The 27,002-nt window shown below is 33.9% G+C and overlaps 1 pseudogene; it reads left to right on the forward strand.

Moving 5' to 3' along the window:
• Positions 1 to 16,195: 16,195 nt before the first annotated feature.
• Positions 16,196 to 26,345, forward strand: LOC144257133 (lupus La protein homolog; annotated as a pseudogene).
• Positions 26,346 to 27,002: the final 657 nt, after the last annotated feature.

Genomic DNA, 27,002 nt, shown 5'->3' on the forward strand with positions numbered 1-27,002 from the left:
TTAGAGGAGGAAAAGGTGTATTTTGGTTCACAGTTTCAAAGATTTAATCCATGGTTGGCTCCATTGCTGTAGGCCCAAGATGAGTCAGAACATTATGGAAGAACAGCATGACACAGGAGCACTGCTCTGCACATGACTATAGGGGGTTGGGGGGCAGGCACTGCAGGGAAGATGAACCCTTCCAGGGCATGTCCCCAGTTAGTCTCCTCCTCCAGCATCTTCCTATAGTCATCACTACTTAGTCCATTCAAACTAGGATGAATTGATTAGGTTACAGCTCTCATAATCTCATCATTTGACCTCTAACTATTCCTGCATTAACACAGGTACTTTTGTGGATACTTCCTATCCAAACCATGACACTTTTCAGATGAATATGTATTCTGTGCTTCCCATAAGGTACAGGGTTTAAGGTTGCCCCACTTACCAACATTCTAAGGATTTCTTTCCCAGACACCTTTTTACTGATATATACTGGAGTCTAAGTTTGCTTTTCTAATTGTGAAAGAACAAGAAAACTGATTACCTTTTCTAGCACCGTTTTTATTAATTTGATTTGCAAGCCATGTAAACCTTAACCTTAATATTTTAGCAGTTTTTGTCCTTAGAAAAATAGAGAAAGTCAAATTTTAATTTCTTGTATTAAATCTATGCCCTTTTGCATATCCATTCCTTGCATGATGATGATTGTTATGGTTTATAATGTGAGGTGTCCATCAAGAGTTCATGTGTGAAACAATGCAAGAAAGTTCAGAGGTGAAATTATTTGGTTAGAGGAGGGAGCCTTAACCTACTCAGTGCATATAACTGTAGGCAGGTAGGATGTGGCTAGGGGAGGTAGGTCCCTAGATGTGTGACTTTGGGGTTTATATTTTGTCCCTGGTGAGTTGAGTTTCTCTCTGTTTCCTTGTTGCCATGTGCTGAGCTGTTTCCTCCTCCATACCTTTCCACCAGAATGTTCTATCTCACCTTGCCTCAGAGCTATGGAGTTGGCGTTCTGTAGACCAAAACCTCTGAAATCCTGGGACAAAATAAACCTTTTCTCCTCTGTATTTTTCTTGTCATGTCTTTTGGTCACAGTTATGAAAAAAAAAACTGACAAAAACAATCTCTAATTACTCTCTATTGGTTTCTGCCTTTCTAATGCTAGATTTTCTTTTCATTATCTTCTTTACATCAACAAAAATCTTCTGGTTCTGAAGAGAGTTTGTTTTAGATGACTACCTCAGAATAAAATATCCTAAATCAGGATAATATTTTTTATTATGGGGGAATGAATTCTATTTTAGAAGATAATTACGTTACCTAACAAAGGGACCTTGAGATTTGTGAGTCTGAGCAGTAGCCAGTCTCAGCTGGCAAGAGAACTTCAGGGTGTGGTCTTGAGATGGCAAATTCCTGACAATTTGGATTCTGCTTAGAGTTAACTCCGGCCTATTAAAAAAGAATACAAAACCCATAACGTGGAGGGGTATTATTCTGTTATGAAAAGAATGGAAGATTCCTGTGATTCCTCTTCTGCTATACCTATCTAATCTTAAGGTGTTTTAAATAATGATATTCAATGTTTGATTTTTATATAAACATCTCTGACATGAGAGCTGTTGAGTAGGTAATGCACTAAATTCATTTTTTTGTGAATTTTCTTAAGTCAGTGTTTAATCTATTTGGTATTCAGGAATTAAATCCATTTTACTTCACCATTAGGGCATTCAAAAATTAGAACTTTGTTTTTACATTTTAAATATTATTGTGCTGATATGGTATTATTGTGTAATATTCTCAGTAATATATATCATCTTGCTTCAATTCTTAAAATCTAGGGTATTAGTGCTTAATCACACATTGTCCCTTCTATAAAGTTAAAACTAGAACTTGGGAATACTGAATAGATTCAGTGAATATTTTTAATACCTAAAACTGATAGTAAAAAGAAAATCATTAAGGTTAGTATTTTAGCACAAATTTCCCTATCTAAAATAACTTGATTAATATTTTGCTTTTCCTGTAGATGATCATTTTAATTTAATTAGAGTTTTAACTATGCTAATAAAATAACTCTAATCCTTGGCTTTAACAACATGAACAGAAAAATATTTCTATGCCATAAGAAAATAATTGCTGTACTGACACTGAGTATCATAATAAAGAATTTGTGGGCTGGGGATGTGGCTCAAGCGGTAGCGCGCTCGCCTGGCATGCGTGCGGCCCGGGTTCGATCCTCAGCACCACATACCAACAAAGATGTTGTGTCCGCCGAGAACTAAAAAATAAATATTAAAAATTCTCTCTCTCTCTCTCCTCTCTCACTCTCTCTTAAAAAAAAATTGTAAAAAAAAAAAATTTGTAAGAATTTGTATCTTAAGAAAATTCAATATCAACATTCATTTTAAAGAATACCTTTGTGTGTGTGTGTGTGTGTGTGTGTGTGTGTGGTGCTGGGGATTGAAACCAGGGCCTTGTGCATGTGAGGCAAACACTCTACAAACTGAGCTATATCTCTAGCCCTAATTAACTTTTATATGTCTTTTAAATGTCTTAGATTTTCTAGGTGAAATTGTGTGTAGGGGGCACATAGACCTTAGAGATTATTATATCTTGTTAAAAGAAGCAGTATAGAAAAAAATAACAAAACCTACTTCTGATATATTATGTTTTACTTTAAAAATCCTCTAAGAGAGAGGAAAATTAGAAACTGAATTTCTAAGATGCTGGTTAGAATTCCAATGACCACTTTATACTGAAAGGAATAAAAACAAATAGAAAATGACCGATTTGTATCAAAGTTTTGTTCCAAAGATATAATATCCATTTTGCCCCCATAATTTTCTTAAGACTTTCCCTGCAGATTACAGGCAGAAACAGAAATCTCAAACTTCTCATCATTGATAATTTATCTCACCTAATTAATGAGAGTTCTCTCTTTCATATTCTCTTTCTCTCTCTCTCCTCTTTCTCTTCACACCTTAGAAAAGTAGTATTTTCAATTTATTTTTATAATAAAATTGAAATCTTGGTGCATACTTCTGTTTTTCAAGACAAGTTAGTATCAAGGTTAATAAAAATATAAAGCAAAACAGTTAAATATAATTGACAATATCAATTGCTTTTAAAGAAAATTTCAGCAAAATACAGATTAATTTTTTGCTTAAAATTTTTTTGCATTGATAAGCATACACTACACTGAGATTTTCAAGATATTTTATTTGTTTAGATAGAGAACAACATTTTAATTTGTTTATATGTTCATCATTATACTTACTGATTTAATAAGTTTTCCTACAGTCAATGATTTAAATATAAATCATCTTATTTTTTGATCTTCTATCTCCTTTGAAGAGGACTATTTTAAAAATCAATAACAATTCTAAACATTTCTTTATTACATGTATAGATGAATATTTGTGATTTTACCCTCTAAGAAACAGATAAACAGCAGAATCTTGCTTTAATTGAAGAAGGAAAAAAAAAAGGTACCTTCCACAATAAATAATCGGTTCATGGTATGTTAAAAAAATTTACCCTGATTATCAGTCTGAACTGTGGATACCATTTCTTTGAACTGAGCAGCTGGTCAAAAATATGAGGAGGAACTTACAGTTCTTCCTGTATTATTCATTGGTTCAAAAAGACTAGAAGAAAACACAAGGGTTGAAACTAAGTACCCACATTTCCAAAGAGTTAAAAAAAATTTCCTTCCTTATTCAGTAAATACAACAACATAAAACGGAGTCAAAATGAAAAAGAAAATTTTTATAACTAAAGTAGATATAAAGTTAATGACTGGGATATCATTTATGGAGATAGGTCATTTTTTAATTGGAATAATACTATTTTTAAATCTATATTTTAAAATGCATTTACTTCATTTCAGAAAAATTAGTACAAATGATTAAAATATACTATTTTATAAGACTCTAGAGACATTTATCTGGAAGATTTGAGAATGTTAATTTGGAAATTTAATTCTTCCAACAGAGAAAAAGATTGCTTCTTTAATATGGTTACTACCTAAATAATATCTTCCTTATTAAATTTGTTTTTTTCAAACCATTACAAATAACTTATCATGTTAGCTAGTTGTTTCCTCATCATATCATCAGAACAATTCTATCTTAATTCATGATACAAACTTTGTGCAGTAGAGAAAATGTCAACTATAATGATGTTGTTTGTCATGGTAAAAATATGGATCTGAATTCTGGGAAGAGGAAATGATGTTTAATGCATCAAAGGATGATATTTTAGGCAGGTTATAACATTTATATTCTTTAGATATTCTGGGGTTTAGGGAATATTTCAGTTGAAGTATAAAAAAAGAGTTTAAGGCTACACAACTATGAGAAAATGAATAGTTGGTCATAATTGAATACATATGTACTTTGGTGACAATAAATATGTAATAAGTCACTTCCTAGTTGCCCTTTGAGAAACTCCCAATTTCCATGTGTACTACTTAGGTATTGGATACATGGAGTGCTATTCTAATTCAACACTTATTTTATCAGGCCTGAAATCTTTGGCAACGTTTATTATTCCAAAATGTGTGAGGAGAATGGATGGTTTAAAGCGAAATAAAATTGAATGGTGTCTGACTATGACTTTTTTTTTGTATGAAGATTCTTAGGACTAGTGCTAAATTAAAATAGAAAAAGAAATATAAAGAATATTTTTTTAAATTCCACTCAGTTGGTTTCAAGTTGAGGTATTTACTGAATAAGGAAGGATTATTTCTCAAATATTTGGCAACATGAATGTTCCGTCTACAACTCTTGTGCTTCCTTCTAGTCTTTTCAGATCAAGGAATAATAGCTATCAAAAACTACAGGAGGAACTTTAAGTGGTTCTCACATATTCATTGAGAACTAATTAAGATAGTAAAGTTATGACAGTTTTTAAGCTTATTTAATTAATGAAGGGACTTATTGAGCTGTATTGTTAAATAATAAATTTTTTGGTGTGGCTTCCTGTTGGGTTAAGTGGGGGAGATAGTGATTATTCTAAATATTCAGTGTTAGAGAGCCTCTGTAAAAGTGCTTTTTCTGTTGAATTAAAAGCACAAAATTGGATCAAATTAATTACTTAAATATTGGAGGGACATCAATCAAAATTAATGAAAGGAAAAATCAATCAATCAAACATTATTAATCTAGCTGGAATGTGCCAGCTGTTTGCTGAATTGACTTGACATTTTATCCACTCTCATTTTTAGAACCTTACAGTGAAGAATAAGGCATGAGTTTTCATGCACTTTATTTCATGTTTAAAGTGAGGTTAATTTAAGAATAACTTACATGGGAAAATTTACCCTTTCTGACTACAGTTTGATGTGTTTCACAAATGTATGCAAAACTTAACCATTTTCATTACCATCAAAAGATTCTTTCATACCTGTCCCTATCACATGCTTTTTTTTTTTTGTACTAGGATTTGAACTCAAATCCTAGTACAAAAACCACTGAGCCACATTCCCAACTCTATTTGTTTCTTTGTTTATTCATTCACTTTTTTATTTGTTTTGAGACAGGATCTTGCTAAATTGCTTAAGGGCTTACTTATTTTCTGAGGCTGGCCTCAATCCTGCAATCCTCCTGGCCTACCTTTCCAAGCTGTAACACCCAACCTTTATGCCCTTTTGTACATACTCTCCTTCTGTCACTCTCAGTCTCTTAATCCACTGATCTGATTCTTGTTCCTAGTTTAACCTTTTTCCTGAATGTCAACAGATCATGTAGTATAGAGCACATTGTGTGTCTGGTTTCTTTTTCTTTGCACATGCTCTTGAATTTCACCCATACTGTTGCACATATTAGGAGTTTTATTCCTTTAAATGGCTTCATAATATTAAATGGTATGGATGTAGAACACTTTGTCCATGTCTTCCCTGGTATTTGGATATCTGAGTCATTTTTAGGTTGAGAAATTACAAAGACAGTAGTTGCCACTATTTATATACAGGTCTAATTTTGAACATATGTGTTTTATTTCTCCTGAGTAAGTATATAGGATTGGGATTGCTATTTCTAATGGCAGCTGCATGTTTAACTTTATAATAAACTTCAAAAATTCTGGCTACGCCAGTTTCTCTTCTCACCAGCAATATATTCTATTTCCTTTTGCTCTACATTTTCACTACCAGTTTCTAGAGTCTTTGTCTTTGTTTTCTCTTTCTCTCTCTTTTTTTCTTTTAATGTAAGCTCTTCTGATAGATGTTTAGAAACAGCTAATTGTTGTTTTAATTTTGATTTAATAATAATGTTGGACATCTTTTCAGGTGCTTATTTGTCCTTCATCTCTAAGGTAAAATGTGTCTTTCAATGTTTTGACCATTTTCTTAAAATAATAGATGATTTTTTGAGCAATTCTAAGTTATTAGCAAAAGGGAAAAGAAGGTATATAGTTCTCACATATACCTTCCTCCACATGCAAGCCCACACAGAGTGGTATGTGCTTTATAATTAATGAAACTGGATTGACACATCATTGTCATCAAGGTCCATTGTTTACAGCAGGATTAAGTCTTCATTTTGGACATTTAATGAGTTTGGGGGAATGTATCATAACATATATATATATATATATTATAGTTTCACACAGAATATCTTCAGTGTACTAAAAGTCCTCTATGCTTTGCTTATTCATCCCTTTCTCCAATTCCACTTGCCTTTAGATTGTCTCCATAGTTTTGCCTGTTCTAGGACATTACCTATATGACTACAATAAATACCCTTCCCAGGTAGGTAAATATGAATAAAGCTGGAAATATTTGTGTTCAGGTCTTCATTTTCACATAGACATAAGTTTTCAGATCATTTAGACAACAACCAAGCAACATAATTGCTGGATAATACAATAAAAACATGGATAGTTTTTAAAGAAACTACCAAACTATTGTCTGACTTGGCTCTCCTATACAATTTTAAATTCCCATCAGCAGTAAATGAGAATTCTTGCTATTTTATATTCTCATCAGCATTTGGTTTTATCAGTGTTATATAATTGGATCATCCTAATAGGTATGTAATTGTATTTCATGGCTGTTCTAACTGGCATATGATGTTCAACATCCTTTCTTACACTTATCTGCCATCTCTATCTGTTCCTTGGTTATATGCCTGTTCAAGTTTCTTGCCCATTTTTAACAAAGCTGCTCATTTATTTATTTGTGAATTTACAAGAATCTTGTGTATTTTGGATAGCACTCCTTTTTAAGTTAAGTCATTTACAAATATTTTCTTCCAGTCTTATTCTCTTCAAAGTATTGTTTGGAAAGCAGAAGTTTTTAATTTAAATCAAGTTCATCTCATTAATTACTGCTTTCATTTATCATCCCTTCATTGTTGCATTTAAAATGTCATCAATGTACAAAAATGCATCAATATTTTCTCCTACATTATCATCTATGAATTTTAGACTTTGGGGATTTATATGTACATATTTGATTAACTTTGAGTTAATGTGAATGGTAAAAGGTCTATGTCTAGATTCATTTTCATTTGTTGAAAAGACAGTCTTTACACCATTTTCTCCTTTGTCATAGATTAGCTCTCTAACTTTATGAGAGTCTATTTCTGTACTTTTTCTTCTATTATATTGGGATATTTATTCTTTGTCAATACTACACTCTCTTAGTATATGTAGTAAGCTTTGTAGCTACTGTCTCATGCCTTATCAGTCTTGAAGTCAAATAGTATCAGTCCACTGATACTTTAGAAGTTTTAACTTTGTTTGAATTTTTTTTTGATGGATACAATACTTTTATTTTATTTGCATATTTTTTAATTTATTTTTTTAATGTTGGTTGTTCAAAACATTACATAGTTCTTGATATATCATATTTCACATTTTGATTCAAGCGGGTTATGAGCTCCCATTTTACCCCATATACAGCTTGCAGAATCACATCAGTTACACTTCATTGCTTTACATATTGATAAACTCATGTCTGTTGTATTCTGCTGCCTTTCCTATCCTCTACTATCCCCCCTCCCCTCCCCTCCCCTCTTCTCTCTCTACCCCCACTACTGTAATTCATTCCTCCCCCTTGTACTGTTTTTCCCTTTCCCCTCACTTCCTCTTGTATGTAATTTTGTATAACCCTGAGGGTCTCCTTCCATTTCCATGCAATTTACCTTCTCTCTCCCTTTCCCTCCCACCTCTCATCCTTGTTTAATGTTGGTCTTCTTCTCGTGCTCTTCTTCCCTAGTCTGTTCTTAGTTACTCTCCTTATATCAAAGGAGACATTTGGCATTTGTTTTTTAGGGCTTGGCTAGCTTCGCTTAGCATAATCTGCTCTAATGCCATTCATTTCCCACCAAATTCTATGATTTTGTCATTTTTTACTGCAGAGTAATACTCCATTGTGTATAAATGCCACATTTTTTTTATCCATTCGTCTATTGAAGGGCATCTAGGTTGATTCCACAGTCTTGCTATTGTGAATTGTGTTGCTATGAACATCGATGTAGCAGTGTCCCTGTAGCATGCTCTTTTTAGGTCTTTAGGGAATAGACCGAGAAGGGGAATAGCTGGGTCAAATGGTGGTTCCATTCCCAGCTTTCCAAGAAATCTCCATACCGCTTTCCAAATTGGCTGCACCAATTTGCAGTCCCACCAACAATGTACAAGTGTACCCTTTTCCCCACAACCTCGCCAGCACTTATTGTTGTTCGACTTCATAATGGCTGCCAATCTTACTGGAGTGAGATGGTATCTTAGGGTGGTTTTGATTTGCATTTCTCTGACTGCTAGCGATGGTGAGCATTTTTTCATGTACTTATTGATTGATTGTATGTCCTCCTCTGAGAAGTGTCTATTCAAGTCCTTGGCCCATTTGTTAATTGGGTTATTTGTTATCTTATTGTCTAATTTTCTGAGTTCTTTATATATTCTGGATATTAGGGCTCTATCTGAAGTGTGAGGAGTAAAGATTTGTTCCCAGGATGTAGGCTCCCTATTTACCTCTCTTATTGTTTCTTTTGCTGAGAAAAAAACTTTTTAGTTTAAGTAAGTCCCATTTGTTGATTCTAGATGTTAACTCTTGTGCTATGGGTGTCCTATTGAGGAATTTGGAGCCCGATCCCACAGTATGTAGATCATAACCAACTTTTTCTTCTATCAGATGCCTTGTCTCTGCTTTAATATCAAGCTCCTTGATCCATTTTGAGTTAACTTTTGTGCTTGGCGAGAGAAAGGGATTCAGATTCATTTTGTTGCATATGGATTTCCAGTTTTTGATGTATTTTGTGAATATCCACAAAATAACTCAATGCAGGCATTAATTGAGATTGCATTTTTTATTTATAGGTTGAGTTGGGAAAATCATGAGAATATTGAGTTGACCTATATATCAACGTGGACTCTCTACTTATTTCTTTGATTTCTTTCATCACAGTTTTATAGTTTCTCATACAGACATTGTATATATTTTGATAGAGTTAGAATCAAGTATTTCATTTTGGATTCATGCTAACAGAAATGGTGTTTTTCTTTTAATTTCAAATCCCATGTGTTCATTACTGATTTATAGGAAAGCAATTGGCTATTGTAGATTAAGCTTGCTAAAATCACTCGGTAGTTTGAGGAGGTTCCAACTGTCTTTCAAATTGAAAACACACACACACACACACACAAACATACACACATACACACACCCCCCACACACACACCCCAAATATTTAATGTTAACAAAGACAAATTTTACATGTTTTATTTAAAGTTTGCATATTTTATGCACAACCAAGTTGTCTTTGCTTACTCCATTCTCAAAAATATACTTCCCATGTTTTCCTGTAGAATTTTTTTTTGAAATTTGCACCAGGAGGTTTATTTTTTTTATTGGTTGTTCAAAACATTACAAAGCTCTTGACATATCATATTTCATACATTAGATTCAAGTAGGTTATGAACTCCCATTTTTACCGCAAATACAGATTGCAGAATCACATCGGTTACACATCCACATTTTAACATGATGCCTTATTAGTGACTGTTGTATTCTGCTACCTTTCCTATCCTCTACGATCCCCCCTCCCCTCCCCTCCCATCTTCTCTTTCTACCCCATCTACTGTAATTCATTTCTCTCCTTGTTTTTTTTTTTCCCATTCCCCTCACAAACTCTTATCTGTAATTTTGTATAACAATGAAGGTCTCCTTCCATTTACATGCAATTTCCCTTTTTTCTCCCTTTCCCTCCCACCTCATGTCTCTGTTTAATGTTAATCTTTTCCTCCTGCTCTTCCTCCCTGCTCTGTTCTTAGTTGCTCTCATTATATCAAAGAAGACATTTGGAATTTGTTTTTTAGGGATTGGCTAGCTTCACTTAGCATAATCTGCTCTAATTCCATCAATTTCCCTGCAAATTCCATGATTTTGTCATTTTTTAGTACTGCATAATACTCCATTGTGTATAAGTGCCACATTTTTTTTTATCCATTCATCTATTGAAGGGCATATCTGGGTTGGTTCCACAGTCTAGCTATTGTGAATTGTGCTGCTATGAACATCAATGTGGCAGTATCCCTGGAGTACGCTCTTTTAAGTTCTTCAGGGAATAGTCCGAGAAGGTCAATAGCTAGGTCAAATGGCGGTTCCATTCCTAGCTTTCCCAGGAATCTCCATAATGCTTTCCAAACTGGCCGCACCAATTTGCAGTCCCACCAGCAATGTACAAGAGTACCCTTTTCCCCACATCCTCGCCAGCACTTGTTGTTGTTTGACTTCATAATGGCTGGCAATCTTACTGGAGTGAGATGGTATCTTAGGGTGGTTTTGATTTGCATGTCTCTGACTGCTAGAGATGGTGAGCATTTTTTCATGTACTTGTTAATTGATTGTATGTCCTCCTCTGAGAAGTGTCTGTTCAAGTCTTTGGCCCATTTGTTGATTGGGTTATTTGTTTTCTTATTGTTTAATTTTTTGAGTTCTTTGTATACTCTAGATACTAGGGCTCTACCTGAAGTGTGTGGAGTAAAAATTTGTTCCCAGGATGTAGGCTCCCTATTTACCTCTCTTATTGTTTCTCTTGCTGAGAAAAAACTTTTTAGTTTGAGTAAGTCCCATTTGTTGATTCTAGTTATTAACTCTCGTGCTATGGGTGTCCTATTAAGGAATTTGGAGCCCAACCCAACAATATGTAGATCGGAGCCTACTTTTTCTTCTATCAGGTGCAGAGTCTCTGATTTGATATCAAGCTCTTTGATCCATTTTGTGCATGGCGAGAGAAAGGGATTCAGTTTCATTTTGTTGCATATGGATTTCCAGTTTTCACAGCACCATTTGTTGAAGATGCTATCCTTCCTCCATTGCATGCTTTTAGCCCCTTTATCAAATATAAGAAAGTTGTAATTTTGTGGATTGGTCTCTGTGTCCTCTATTCTGTACCATTGGTCCACCCGCCTGTTTTGGTACCAGTACCATGCTGTTTTTATTACTATTGCTCTGTTGTACAGTTCGAACTCTGGTATTGCTATACCTCCTGACTCACACTTCCTGCTTAGAATCGCTTTTGCTATTCTGGGTCTTTTGTTTTTCCATATGAATTTCATAATTGCTTTGTCTATTTCTACAAGAAATGCCCTTGGGATTTTGATTGGCATTGCATTAAACCTATAGAGAACTTTAGGTAATATCGCCATTTTGATGATGTTAGTTCTTCCTATCCACGAACAGGGTATATTTTTCCATCTTCTAAGGTCTTCTTCAACTTCTCTCTTTAGAGTTCTGTAGTTTTCATTGTATAAGTCTTTCACCTCTTTTGTTAGGTTGATTCCTGAGTATTTTATTTTTTTTTTTTGAGGATATTGTGAATGGGGTGGTTGTCCTCATTTCCATTTCAGAAGATTTGTCACTGGTATACCGGAATGCCTTTGATTTATGTGTGTTGATTTTATATCCTGCCACTTTGCTGAATTCATTTATTGTCCTTGTAGACCCTTTTGGGTCTGTTAGATATAGTATCATATCATCTGCAAATAGTGATAATTTAAGTTCTTCTTTTCCTATTTTTATGCCTTTAATTTCTTTTGTCTGTCTAATTGCTCTGGCTAGTATTTCAAGAACTAAATTGAATAGAAGGGGTGAGAGAGGGCATCCCTGTCTTGTTCCAGATTTTGGCGGAAATGCCTTCAGTTTTTATCCATTCAGAATAATGCTAGCCTGAGGCTTAGCATATATAGTTTTTACAATGTTGAGGTAAGTTCTGTTATCCCTAGTTTTTCTAGTGTTTTGAACATAAAGGGATGTTCTACTTTGTCAACTGCTTTTTCTGCATCTGTCGAGATGATCATGTGGTTCTTATCGTTAAGATATTGATGTGATGAATACCATTTATTGATTTCCGTATATTGAACCAGCCTTGCATTCCAGGGATGAATCCTATTTGATCATGCTGCACAATTTTTTTGATATGCTTTTGTATTTGATTTGCCAGGATTTTATTGAGGATTTTTGCATCTATGGTTCATTAGAGATATTGGTCTGTAGTTTTCTTTCTTTGAAGTGTCTTTGTCTGGTTTCGGGATCAGTGTGATGTTGGCCTCATAGAATGAATTTGGAAGATCTCCTTCTTTTTCTATTTCTTGAAATAACTTCAAAAGTATTGGTATTAATTCTTCTTTGAAGGTTTTGTAAAAACTCCGCTGTATATCTATTTCCTCCTTTGTTATTGGTCTGTTTAAATTGTGTGTATCTTCCTGACTCAATCTGGGAAAATCATATGACTTAAGATATTTATTGATATCTTCACTGTCTTCTATTTTATTGGAATATAGTGTTTCAAATAATTTCTAATTATCTTCTGTATTTCTGTAGTGTCCGTTGTGATATTGCCTTTTTCATCCCGTATGTTGGTAATTTGAGTTCTCTCTCTTCTTCTCTTCATTAGCATGGCTAAGGGTCTGTCTATCTTATTTATTTTTTCGAAGAACCAACTTTTAGTTTTATCAATTGTTTCAATGTTTTTTTTTTGTTTCAATTTCGTTGATTTCCGATGATTTTAATTATTTCTTGCCTTCTCCTATATTTTCTATTGTTTTGCTCTTCTTTTTCTAGGGTTTTGAGATGAAGTGTGAGTTCATTTATTTGTTGGTTTTTTCTTTAATTGAGGAATGAACTCCAGGCAATGAATTTCCCTCTGAAAACTGCTTTCATTGTGTCCCATAGATTCCGATATGTTGTGTCTGTATTTTCATTTATCTCTAAGAATTTTTTGATTTCCTCCTTTATGTCTTCTGTAACCCATGGATCATTCAGTAACATATTGTTCATTTTCCAGGTGATGCAGGATTTTTCCTTCCTTCTTTTGTCATTGATTTCCAGTTTCATTCCATTATGATCAGATAAGATGCATGGTATTATCTCCACACCTTTATATTTACTAAGAATTGTCCTATGGCATAATATGTGGTCTATCTTTGAGAAGGATCCATGTGCTACTGAGAAGAACGTGTATCCACTTGATGATGGTTGATATATTCTATATATGTCGGTTAGGTCTAGGTTATTGATTGTGTTATTGAGTTCTATAGTTTCTTTATTCAGCTTTTGTCTGGTGGATCTGTCCAATGGCTAGAGCTGTGTGTTGAAGTCACCCATAATTATTATGTTGTGGTCTATTTGACTCTTGAATTTGAGGAGAGTTTGTTTTATGAACGTTGCAGCACCATTATTTGGTACATACATATTGATAATTGTTATGTCTTGTTGGTGGATGGTTCCTTTTAACAGTATATAGTGTCCTTCTTTATCCCTTTTGATTACCTTAGGTTTGAAGTTGATTTTATTTGATATGAGTATGGCCACTCCTGCTTGCTTCTGAGGACCATGTGAGTGGTATGATTTTTCCCAACCTTTCACTTTCAACCTTTGTATGTCTTTTCCTATCATATGAGTCTCCCGAAGTCAGCATATTGTTGGATTTGTTTTTTTAATCCAGGTTACTAGCCTTTGTCTCTTGATTGATGAATTTAAGCCATTAAAGTTTAAGGTTACTATTGATATATTGTTTGTACTACCAGTCATGCTTATTTATTTATTTATTTTAACATGGCTCATTTTTCCTTTTTGGTTATATTTTTTTTCTTCCCTTTACTGAATTACCTCCCAATGTTAGTTTTGGGTGCTGTTTTTCAATTCCTCTTCTTGTAGTGTTTTGCTCAAAATGCCTTGCAGTGCTGGTTTTCTGGCTGTGAATTCTTTTAACTTTTGTTTATCGTGAAATATTTTAATTTCATTGTCAAATCTGAAGCTTAATTTTGGTGGATACAGTATTCTTGGTTGGATTCCATTATTTTTCAGCATTTGAAATATGTTGTTCCAGGATCTTCTTGCTTTCAACGTCTGTGATGAAAAATCAGCCATTAACCTAATTATTTTACCCCTGAATGTAATCTTCCTTCTTTGTCTTGTAGCTTTTAATATTCTCTCCTTGTTCTGTATGTTGGATATCTTCATAATTATGTGTCTTGGAGTTGGTGTATTACGGTTTTGTATGTTTGGGGTCCTGTAAGCTTCCAGGATTTGGCAATCCATTCCATCTTTCACATCTGGGAAGTTTTCTAGGATTATTTCATTCAATTGATTGTTCATCCCTTTGGTTTGAACCTCTAAACCTTCTTCTATCCCGATGACTTTCAAGTTTGTTTTTTTTATGACATCCCATATCTCTTGGATAGATTGCTGGTGATTTCTTTGCATCCTTTCTGTGTTGACTATATTCTTTTCAAGTTGATACACTTTGTCTTCATTATCTGATGTTCAGACTTCTATTTGATCTAATCTATTTGTAATATTCTCGTTTGAGTTTTTAATTTGGTTTATGGTTTCCTGCATTTCTAGAATTACTGTTTGATTTTTTTTTTAAATCTCTGTCTCCTGGTAGAGCTCATTCTTTGCCATTGAATTTGCCTATGTAATTCGTTTTCAAAGTATACTTTCATTGTTTGGACTTGCTGTCTAATGTCTTCTCTAAGATTCCGTTCCATCTGAGTTAGGTATGCCTTGAGTTCTTTCTCTGTCCATTTTTCTGATGCCTCTAGGTTCTCCTGTGAATTTAAGTTGTCCTGCATTGTTTGTAATCCTTTTTTCCCTTGTTTTCTCATGTTGTTCACATTACTTTCCAACTCTGTTTGACTACTGTGTTTCTGTTTTCTTATTTAAATTTGTTTTGGTTTTTATAGTTCCAATATCTCTCCTTTGTGTTGGGAGACAATGTTTAGAGACGTTGGATCTAATTGTGATTTAAGGTAAATTCATTAGTCTCATTAAAGGCTTACAGAATTTGATGGCATGTATAGAATTGAGGTTTGAACTGAGGATTTTATGTTGAGGTCCGGTGCTTTGATGGTATGGAGGTTAGTATATGTTATCTTCTTTGGGGAGTTGCAGGCAGATATTAACAAGAGAATAGACAGGAGTACTTGGGGATAGTTAAGGGCTTAGGTGGACTATGGACCGATTTATAGTATTCATCTATTTGCATTTAGTAAGTTGTACATAAACTGGGTGGTCATGCTTACGAGGAAAGATGGGGAAAAGGTAAGGAAGGAAACCAAGAAAGAGAAAGAGAGAGGAAAGAAAGAGAATAGAAAAGGAAATGATAATAAAAAGAAATAACAATAAAATGCAGTAAAATAAAAATTACATTTAAAAATAATAGTATAATTATAGAAAAGAAAAAAATTAAAATTAAAAAATTAAAAAAAATTTAAAAGAAAAAAGGGACACTGTTAGGCTTCTATTTTCTTCGCTTCCAGTAGGTGGTGCTGTGCCTTCCGGGCCAAGATTTTGCCCTCTCGCTGTAGGAAACAATCCATGTGAGGCCGCACCCTCCTCCCCCCACTGGTGTCTCTCAAAACCTGTTAGCTTAGGTTTATTCCTGGTTTCTAGTCCCCTGGCTTCTCCTGTCAGCCAGGCCTTTCCCAGTGTGATACCTCTCGGCAGTTCAAACTACCCTCTGGGCCTGCATTTTCCTGGACATGGAGTGCAGCTTTTGGGAACCAGCACCTTATTGTTTTGATTCCCTCCGCTAGCCCCTCCTCTGAGAGCTGGCGAGACAGGTTTCATTTTCGCTGCTGGTGGGAGGGGGGAGTTGGAGGTCAGGTGCCTTTACCTTTCCCCCAGGCCTCTATTCATGCTCACTCTGTTAATCACGCCCCCAGAAAGCTGGGGAGAGATTTTATGTGATTTCCCCGAAGCATGGGAGATGGTCTAAATGTCACAGACCTGTTCTATCACTGCTGCAATCTATCAAAAACTGGCAATGGTGACGTCAGCTCTCCAAGATGGTGGCCGCTGGCTTCCTCAGTGGGCTGACCACGTAGCATCACTGTAGTATGCTGATTTTAACTCCATTAGATATATACTCAGGAGTGTTATAACAGGTCAATTATTGATTTCATTTCTAGTGCTAGATTTGAGGAATCTCCATACAGCTTTCAAGAGTAATTGCACTAATTTGCAGTCCCACCAACAATATATGAGTGTACTCTTTTCCCCACATCCTTGCCAACATTTATTGCTACTTGTATTCCTGATAATTGGCATGCCGACTAGAGTTTTAATTTGAATTTTTCAAATTACTAGAAATGCTGAACATTTTTTCATGTATTTTTTGACTGTTCATATTTCTTCATTTAAGAAGTATCTGTTTAGTTCCTTTGCCCATTTATTGATTGGGTTGTTTTGGTGTTAACCTTTTTAAATTATTTGTACATTCTGAGAATAATGCCTTATCTGAGGTTCAGGTGGCAAAGATTTCTCCCATTTTGTAAGTTCACTCTTCACACACTTGATTCATTGTTGTGAAAAAAGATTGTTAGTTTGATATCATCATATTTATTGATTTTTTTCTTTACTTATAATGCTTTAGGGGTCTTGTTGAGGAAGTCAATTTCTAAGCCATCATGTTGGAGTGTTGGACTTACTTTTTTCTTTGAGTAGTTGCAGAATTTCTGATCAAATACCTAAGTCTTTGACCTACTTTGACATGAGTTTTGTGCAGGGTGAGAAATATTGGTGAAATTTCATTTTGCTACATATGGCTTTCTAGTTTTCCCAGCAATAATTTTTTTGAAGAGGCTATCTTTTCTCCAATGTATGATTTGGGCACCTTTGTCTAGCATGAGATAATGGTATTTATGTGGGTTTGTCTTTGTGTCTTCTATCCTGTTCCATTGGTGTTCATGGCTGTTTTGGTGCCGATATCATGCTGTTTTTGTTACTATAGCTCTGTAGCATAATTTAAGTTCTCCTGCGTCAATTCTCTTACTAAGGATTTTGTTGGCTATTCTGGGACTCTTATTTTTCCCAAATGATTTTCATGACTGCCTTTACTATTTCTATGAAGAATATAAGTGAAATTTTAATAGGATTTATGTTAAATCTGTAGAGCACTATTGGTAGTATGGCCATTTTGACAATATTAATTCTTCCTATCCAAGAACATAAAATATCTTTCCATCTTCTAAGGTCTTCTTCAATTTATTTCTTTAGTGTTCTGTACTTTTCATCATAGAGATCTCTCACCTCTTTTGTTACCTCAATTCTCAAATATTTTATTTTCTTTTTAGAAGCTATTGTGAATGGGATTGTTTTCCTAACTTCCTTTTCAGTTGATTTGTCACCTGTGTATAGAAATGCAATTGATTAATGGATGTGAATTTTATATTCTGCTACTTTGCTGAAATCATTTATGAGTTCTAGAATTTTTTTCTGGTGGAGTTTCTCTGGTCTTCTAAATATAGAATCATGTTATCAACAAATAAGGATAGTTTGAGTTCTTCTTTTCCTATTAATATCTCTTTAATTTCTTTTTTCTGTTTAACTGCTTTGATTATAGTTTCAAGGGCTATGTTGATTGGATGTGGTAAAATTGGGCATCCATGTCTTGTTCCAGTTCTTAGAAGAAATGCTTTCAATTTTTCTCTGATTAGTATGAAATTGGCCTTGGGTTTAACATATATAACTTTTACAATATTGATGTATTTTCCTTATATTCCTAGTTTTTCTAGTGTTTTGAGCATGAATGGATGCTGTATTTTTTCAAATGCTTTTTTGGCATCTTTTGAGGTAATCATGTTATTCTTCTCTGTTTTTATGATGAAACTTTTTAAAATATATTTTTAGTTGTCAAAGGACCTTTATTTTACATATTTATATGTGATGCTAAGAATTAAATCCAGTGCTTCACATATGCTAGGCATGTGCTTTACCACTGAGCCACAAGCCCTGCCCAATGTGATGAATTATGTTTATTGATTTCCATATGTTGAACTAACCTTGCATCTCTAAGATAAAATCCACTTGCTCATGGCACACTACCTTTAAAATATGTTTCTGTGTGTGATTTGCCAGTATGTTAATTAAGAATTTGTAGATCTATGTTTATTAGGGATATTGGTCTGAAGTTTGCTTTCCTTGGTGTGTCTTTGCCTGGTTTGGGTGCCAGGGTGATACTATCTTCACAGAATCTTTTGGAAGGGTTCTCTCCTTTTCTATTTCATGGAATATTTTGAGGAGGAGTCATGTTAGTTCTTCTTTTACTGTCTGGTTAAACTCCACTGAGAAACTGTCTGGTCGTGAGCTTTTCTTTTTTGATAGGTTTTTGAGGATGATTTCAAGTTCTTGCTTAAAATTGATCTGTTTCAATTTTCTATGTACTCCTGATTTAATTAGAGTAAGTAATATGTCTCTAGAAATTTGTTGATGTCTTCAAGATTTTCTAATTTATTGGATTATAAATTTTCAACATACTTTCTGATTATCTTCCATATTTCAGTATTATCTGAGGTAATATTTCCTTTTCATCATGAATTTTACTAATCTGAGGATTTTTTTCTTTTTTCTTTTGGTTAAGTTGGCTAAATGTTATCTATTTTATTTATTTTTTTCAAAGAACTGACTTTTGTTTCATTGATTTTTTTGAATTGTTTTTTTATTTGTTTCAATTTTATTGATTTTGATCCTGGTTTTAATTATTTCTTGTCTTCTACTGCAGTCTTCTACTGCTCTACTTCTTTTTCTAGGGCCTTTATATGTAATGTTTGAGTATTCATTTAGTTACTTTCTGTTCTTGTAATGAATGAGCTGAATGCTATACTTCCTGTTAGAAGTGCCTGCAGAGTGTCCCAGAGATTTTGATACATTGTGTCACTATTCTCATTTACCTCTAAGTCTTTTTTATTCCATTTCTGGTATCTTCTGCTATCCATTCAACATTCAACATTCATTAATCTTCAGGTGTAGAGTAGCTTCTGTTTTTTATCTTATCTTGGATTTCTAACTTCAGTCTATTATTATCTGATAAAATGTAAGTTATTATCTTTATTTTTTTATTTGTTAAGAGTTGCTTTGTAGTCTGGGATATGGTCAATTTTAGAAGGATCCATGTGTGGGTGGGAAGAAAGTGTATTCAGTAATTGATGGATATTGATGAATGAAATATTCTATATGTCTATTAAGTCTAAATTATTAAATGCATTTCCTAATTCTATAGATTTTTATTTTGTTTTTTGCTTGCAAGACCTAGCCACTGATAAGAAAGGCATGTTAAAGTCATCCAGTATTATTGTGTGGTGATCTGTTTATGTCTCGACATTGAGAAGGGTTTATTTGATGTACATAGATGTTCCATTATTTAGTGCATAAATATTTAAGATTGTTATTACTTGTTGATGTACAATTTCCTTAAGTAGTATGAAATGGCCTTCTTTTCCCCTTTTGATTAAATTAGGCTTGAAGTCCTCTTTATCTGATATGAGCACAGGGACCTCTGCTTCTTTACGAGATCCATGTTATTGATATGTTTTTTTCAGTCTTTTTACCGGAAGTGTCTTTGTCTATGAGTTGAGTCTTTTGGAGACAGCACATTGTTGGGTCTTGTGTTTTAATCCAATCTGCCAGTCTGTGTTTTAGTTGATGAGTTTAGGCCATTGACATTGAATGTTATTTTACAGAAATCATTTTTAATCTCTGTTATTTTTATTTATTTATGGTTTTTAATTTATATTCAGTTTCTCATTTTATTGACTATTTTTCTAATGTAGTTTCTCCCTCTGATGGTTTTTAATTTTATTTTTTATTTCTTCCTGAAATATTTTATAAGTATGTTTTGTAGTGCAGGCTTTATAGTTTTGAATTCTTTTAATTTTTGTTCACTGTAGAAGGTTTTTATTTCATCTTTCAATCTGAAGCTTAATTTTGCTGCATATAGTAGTTTTTATTTCTTTCAGAACTTGGTGTATATGATTCCAAGACCTCCTAGTGTTTAGAGTCTAGACTAAAAAAAAAAAAATCACCTGAAATCTGGATTTGTTTACCTCTAAATGTGACCTGTAGTTTTGCTTGAGCAGTCTTTAAAATTCTATCCTTATTTTGTATGTTGGACATTTTTATAATAAACTCCATTGATGTGGATCTGTTGTAATTTTATATATTTAGAGTCCTATATGATTCCTGTATTTGATTTTCCATTTTATTCTTAAGGTTTGGAAATTTTCAGATACTGTTTCATTGAAAAGATTGTGCATTCCTTTAGTTTGTATTTCAGAGACTTCCCCTATCTGATGATGAATCTTAAATATGGCCTTTTCATTGTATCCTATATTTGTTGAAAATTATGTTCATGACCTCTTAACAACTTTTCTCCATGAACAACTTTATGTTCAAGTGTATATATTTTGTCTTCATTGCATGAAACTCTATCATCCAAGTGATCTAGTATTCTGGTGATGCACTTTTTATTACATTTTTAATTTGATTTATTGATTTCTTCATTTTGAGGAGCTCCATTTGGTTCTTTTTCGGAATCTCCCTTTCTTTATTGAAATTATCTTTCACTTTCTGTATTTTCTCTCATTTGTAATTTTCTCTCAACGTAATGATTCAACCCATTGCATTGTCTTTTATCTGACAGATCATTTTCTCCACTGTCATATTAGTGGATCCTGTCATTGAGATATTTTGGCTCATATAGAATGATTTGTTCCCTTGTTTTTTCATATTGTTTGTGTGTCTATCTATATATCTGTATGAATTGAGTTGACAGAACTTCTACCTATAAACTTACCATGTTGCTAAAAGTTTATATTACCTCATTTTTTTATGGGGAGACAAATAACAACAACTAATGCAGACAATATATAGTGTTAAGCTAAATAGTTCCTATGATGCCATCTACAATATTAATTGCTTTAATAGACAGAAATGGTAAAGAATTGCCATCTGTAAAAACAGAAAGTATGTAAAAAGGTTTGCTATTTCCAACAGTGAAGAAGGAGAATGCAGAAGAGATGTTGGATGTGATGATTATGAGAAAGGAGGAGAGGAGCAGAAGTAAAAAATTAAAGGAAGTATGAAAGAGAATACAATAGAATTTGGCTGTTAGCAAAAGAAAAGATAGAAAGAGAATCAAGAGATATGGACAAGTGAAAAAAATACAAAACAAAACCAAAATATACTAATCAAAAACCATAGCCCTCAAAAGACAAAGACATGAAAATAACTACCTTCAAAACTGCTAGAAATGAGAAAAGTGACACACATATGTTTATATACATATGTCCAGGAACCATTCAAATTGGTTGCTCCAATTTGCAGTCTCACCAGAGGTTGGGGAGGGTTCCTTGATGGAAAATTAAGGAATTCTTTTTAATTGCAGTTGTTCAAAAATTATCCATGATATTGGTTGTCTGTTTCCAAGTGTCTTTATGTTTTCCTTGAGGTATGTAGTGAGCACAAAGTTAGTAGTCACAGACTCTAGAGTCCTTCTTCTTTTTTTATTGCTCATCATGTTGCTGGTTAGAGCTCAAAATTTCTCATCTTTCCTTCTCAGCAATATGAGCAATATGAGGTGGGAGCAGGTTGGAGAATGTTGTCTTCTCCACTCTCTGTGGGGGTTTTCTCTGAAGGTGTGATTTAGGTCTACTTAGTCCTCCAGTGTTTCACTGAATGGCAATTCATCTGAAGATTTTAAATCAGCACCCTCCCGAGCCCAGCAAGAGATCCACACTGGGATTCTGAACCCCAGGAGTCACCCTGGGTTCTGCTTGAGTGGTGAAGAAGCCAGTCCTTCACCCCTCTGCCACCTGTGGGTCTTGTCCTTTCCAGCCTCTCTGGCTCAGTCACAAGTACACAGTCATTCCCACCCACCCTATCAAAATTCTTAGACTTCCCCCAGCTGGTCCTATGAGCCTCCAGATTCAAAAGGTTTGAAAGGAATCTGGAATCTTTTGGTTTGGATGTCCTGTATTCCCCTTGGTGAATCACTCTCCACCTGAATTTTTCTTGATTTTCTAGTTGCACTCTGAGTCATGGTGCAGACCTTGGCTTGGTCTGTTTTTCAAACAGCTTGGATTGCACAGGTCTGGGCACCAACTGCCGGCTGACATAGCACAGTGGAAAAATTGACATCTGCATTGGCTATCCATATGCAGCATCTTTCCTACATCAAGATATAGTTACTCACCCACTGGATCAGTTCAACAGTGTCCTGGATCTCTGCTTTTTCCATATCAAGACACATTATGGTGCCACCTGAAATGCAGGTTGTTTTAGTCCTCTTCCCCAATTTGCCTAGGGTGGATCCACTTGGGTGGCCACCAGCACTGGTGATAGGGTTTCTTTTATTTTATTATAGCCAACCTTCTGAGTCTTTAAGCTATTCTGAGAGTCCAGTATTAAATACCAGTAAAATTCCTTGTTTCACCCACTTCACTGAGAAGCTGTTTATTTGCATTCCTGGTCTCACACCATTGAGCAGCTTGGAAAGAAATTTCCTCGACTTCTCCATCTTCTAGGACTCACATTTCAGCTTTAACATTTAGGTACATAAATGCCGCGTCCCCTCGCCAGCAAAGGAAACACGACACAGGATTCTTCCTTCAGCAGTTTATTCAGGCCTTTGTTTAGACATGTCTTTTAGCTTGTTTCTCTCTACTACTACTACTACTCCTACTGCTACTCCTACTACTACTGCCACTACTCCTACTACTACTCCTACTACTACTACTACTACTACTATGTGCCCCAGCCTTAATAAAGCAGATAAAGCCCCAATGCACAACTGCCACGTGGATCTTTCTCATAGGGTGTTTTACAGCTACTTGCCAACTCTCCCAAAATAAGGAGTTGTTTATCACAGGCCACGGCGCTTATCAGCGCCATCTTGTAATGGCGGCCACAGTACACAGAAATGGCTCACCACACATAAATATGTTTTATGTTTTTCTTGAGGTATGTATTGAGCACAAAGATAGTAGTCACAGGCTCTAGAGTCCTTCTTTTTGTGTTGCTCATCATGTTGCTGGTTGGAGCTCAAAATTTCTCATCTTCCCTTCTCAGCAATATGAGCAATATGAGGTGGGGAGCGGGTTTATTAAATAGATTTATTTTATACAGAATTTTTTCCATGATGTTAGATAGAATTGTCTTCATTTTCTCAAATGTGGATGTTCAAATTTTCTAGCATTATTTATTAAAAAGACTATCCTTTTCTATTAAATTTTCTTAATATTTTTCCAATAATTTAAAATTTTGTTAATACATTTAATATTATATTGTAATCTGTTTCACTGATTGATGCAACTATTCTTTCTCCAATGACACACTGCCTTGGTCAGTGGAGTGCTATACATAGTCTCAAAATCAGGTAACGTGAGAATGTCGGATTTTATTTTTTGCTTTCTTTCTTTTTTTCTCTTTATTTTCATTTCTTTCATTAAAAAATCTTTTATTTTTCCATATAAATTTTAGCAGCAGTTTATCAATCTGTAACACTGGCTGTTGTGGTTTTGTTTTGTATAATTGTGATTTTGTTAATCAATTTGGGGAGAATTGAGATTTTTAGAATATCCTTGAACACAGTGTATCTCTCTATTTAATTAGGTTTTCTTTAATTGCTCTCATTAAAGCTTTGTAGTTTTCACAGTGAAACGTTTGCACACATTTTGATGAATTTATGCCTTCCTAGTTTCTGTTCTTAATTCTACTATAAATTGTATATTTCAATTCACTTTTAAATTCTTAGTTTATAGAAGTATAATTGATTTTTTGTATGCTGCACTATATCCTCTTACCTTTAAAACTCCACTTTTTAGCTCTAATAGCTATTTTTAATATATCTGATGATTTTATATGGAGATAATCATGTTTTCTATGAATTGAGCTAGTTTTAATTCTTCCTTTTTAATCTCTATACATTGTATATCCTTTACTTCTTTTAATACACAAATTAAGTTGTTCAGAGCACATTTGAACATAAGCAGGAAAAGCAGGTTTCTCTGCATTTTTCTAGGGTTTGGGGAAAGTATTTAGTCTTTGACCATCAAGTATGATTTTAGAAGGAAGATTTTTCCAAATTTAACATTGTCAGTGTGAAGATGTTCAAGTCATTTGGAGAGTTTTTTTGTCATGAATGAATGTTGATTCCTTTCAAAAGAAAATATCTTAAGTAGTTCTTCTTTCTTTTTTTCATCTAATGATATGCTATTTTATACAGTTTGATTGTGAAAGGTCAACCAGCTTTTCATTCCTTTGATAAAGCCCACTTGGTTAGGATGCAAAATCCTTTTTTACCTATTGCTGGGTTGATTTGCTACTGTTTTGTTAAGTTGTTTTGTGCATATTTTCAAAAGGGACATTATATATATATATATATATATATATATATATATATATATATATGTAGTTTTTCTATTCTTATGATCTTTTTGTTTGCTTTTGGTATTTGGATAATTATGGCTTCATAAAATTTGTGCTGAAGTGTTCCCTACTTTTCTGTATCCCAGAAGATCTATCAAGAATTTGTCTTAGGCCAGCCAGCGACACTGTGAAGTGCAGACATTGTATTGCCGTTAGATAGCCACAAGGACTGAAAGTGGTGATAATGAAAAAAATGGCTGCTCTGGAGGCCAAAATCTGTCATCAAATGGAATATTATTTGGAGACTTCAATTTGCCGAGAGACAATTTTTTTAAAGGAACAGATCAAATTGAATGAAGGCTGGGTACCTTTGGAAATAATGATAAAATTCAACATGTTAAACCATCTAACAACAGACTTTAATATAATAGTGAAAGCGTTGAGCAAATCTAAAGCAGAACCTCTGACAATCAATGAAGACAAAACTAAAATCTGAAGATCTCTAAGCAAACCCCTCCCAGATGTGACCTAGGAGTATCAAAATGATGTAAAACACAGATTTGTTTATATTAAAGGCTTCTCAGCTCATGCTTCCCTTGAAGACATAAAAGAATGGCTAGAAGATAAAGATTAAGTAATGAATATTCAGATGAGAAGAACATAGTACAAAGCATTGAAGGGATCAGTATTTGCTGTGTTTGATAGTGTTGACTCTGCTAAGGAGTTTGCAGAGACCCCTGGCCAAAAGTACAAAGACACAGATCTGCTAATACTTTTTAAGGAAGATTACTTTGAAAAGAAGGAGAAAGAAGAAGGAGAATGAGGAGGAGGAGGAGGAGGAGGAGGAGGAGGAGGAGGAAGGAAGGAAGGAAGGAAGGAAGGAAGGAAGGAAGGAAGGAAGGAAGGAAGGAAGGAAGGAAAAGTGGAAAGCTAAGTTAAAAGCTAAACAAGAGCAAGAAGAAAAACAAAAGTTAGCAGAAGATGTTGAAATGAAATTTCCAGAAGATCACGTTTGCCAAAATTTTCAGGTGACTTAGATGACCAGACTCATAGAAAAGATCTGCACTTCCTTTGTTCAAATCATGGTGAAATAAAATGGATAGAATTTATCAGAGGAGCAAAAGAGGAAATTATTCTCTTTAAAGAAAAAGCCAAGGAAGCCCTGGATAAAACCAAAGGTGCAGACAATGGTAACCTACACTTAAGGGACAAAAAAGTGACTTAGGAAGTACTAGGAGGTGTGGAAAAAGCAACTTTGAAAAAAAAAAATCATAGGAGATCAACAAGAATCCCTAGACAAATGGAAGTCAAAAGGTCGCAGATTTGAAGGAAAAGGAAAAGCTAATAAAGCTGCCCAGCCTGGGTCTAAGGGAAAAGTAGAGTTTCAGGGCAAGAAAACAAAATTTGATGGTGATGATGACCATAATGAAAATGGTGCAGCAGGAACAGTGAAAACAGCAAGAGAAGAAATAGACAAAGAAGAGCCTGCAAACAGAATACAACGGACACTAGTATGACAATATGTAAAAACGTGGATGTGTAACCGATGTGATTCTGCAATCTGTATACGGGGTAAAAATGGGAGTTAATGACCCACTTGAATCAAATGTATGAAATATGATATGTCAAGAACTATGTAATGTTTTGAACAACTAATAATAATAATAATGATAAAAATAAAACAGAAAATGGTGCTGGAGACTGGTAGTTTAGTAAATCATTTAAAAAACATTCCTTGTAGTTAGGTTTTAAGCTGCTTTTTGTCTTGGGAGGCTTTTAAAAAGAAAACCATATTAGGTCCACCTTTAAAACAAGAAAAAATAATTATTGTTTAACTTGTCTTTTTTTTTTCTGTTATCCAAGTGAGGGTTTTATTTGTTTGCTTATTTTTTAATGTTTAGTTCTGTTTGTGTTCAGAGGATTCAAATATCAAATGGAAGATTCTTCCACTAAATTGCATTTTTAACATGAGAATGTATTAGTACAAACTAATAAGATATATACTATATAAAAAGAAAAAAATTATTTGTCTTACTTCTTACATCTTTAATAGACTGGGACATCTGCTTCTGAGGTTTTATTTTATAAGTCTAATTGATCTTTACTAATTTTCCACCGAGATTCTTGGCACTGGTAGTTTGTATCCCTTTGTTTCTTTATTTACCAACACATTTAGGTGATTATCAATTTTTAAAAATTTTTTAAAAGAATTAGATTTAATTTTCATTGATTTTATTTATTATTTTCTCTTTTAAATTTTAGTAATTTTTTCTTGTATTTATTATTTCTTTTACTCTCCTGATAATGATTTGATTTGTTCTTTTTCTAATAACTTTATATAGAAATTTAGATTATTGAAATTCTC

The sequence above is a fragment of the Urocitellus parryii genome, chromosome 10 (assembly GCF_045843805.1).
Source record: "Urocitellus parryii isolate mUroPar1 chromosome 10, mUroPar1.hap1, whole genome shotgun sequence".
Classification (NCBI taxonomy): Eukaryota; Metazoa; Chordata; class Mammalia; order Rodentia; family Sciuridae; genus Urocitellus; species Urocitellus parryii.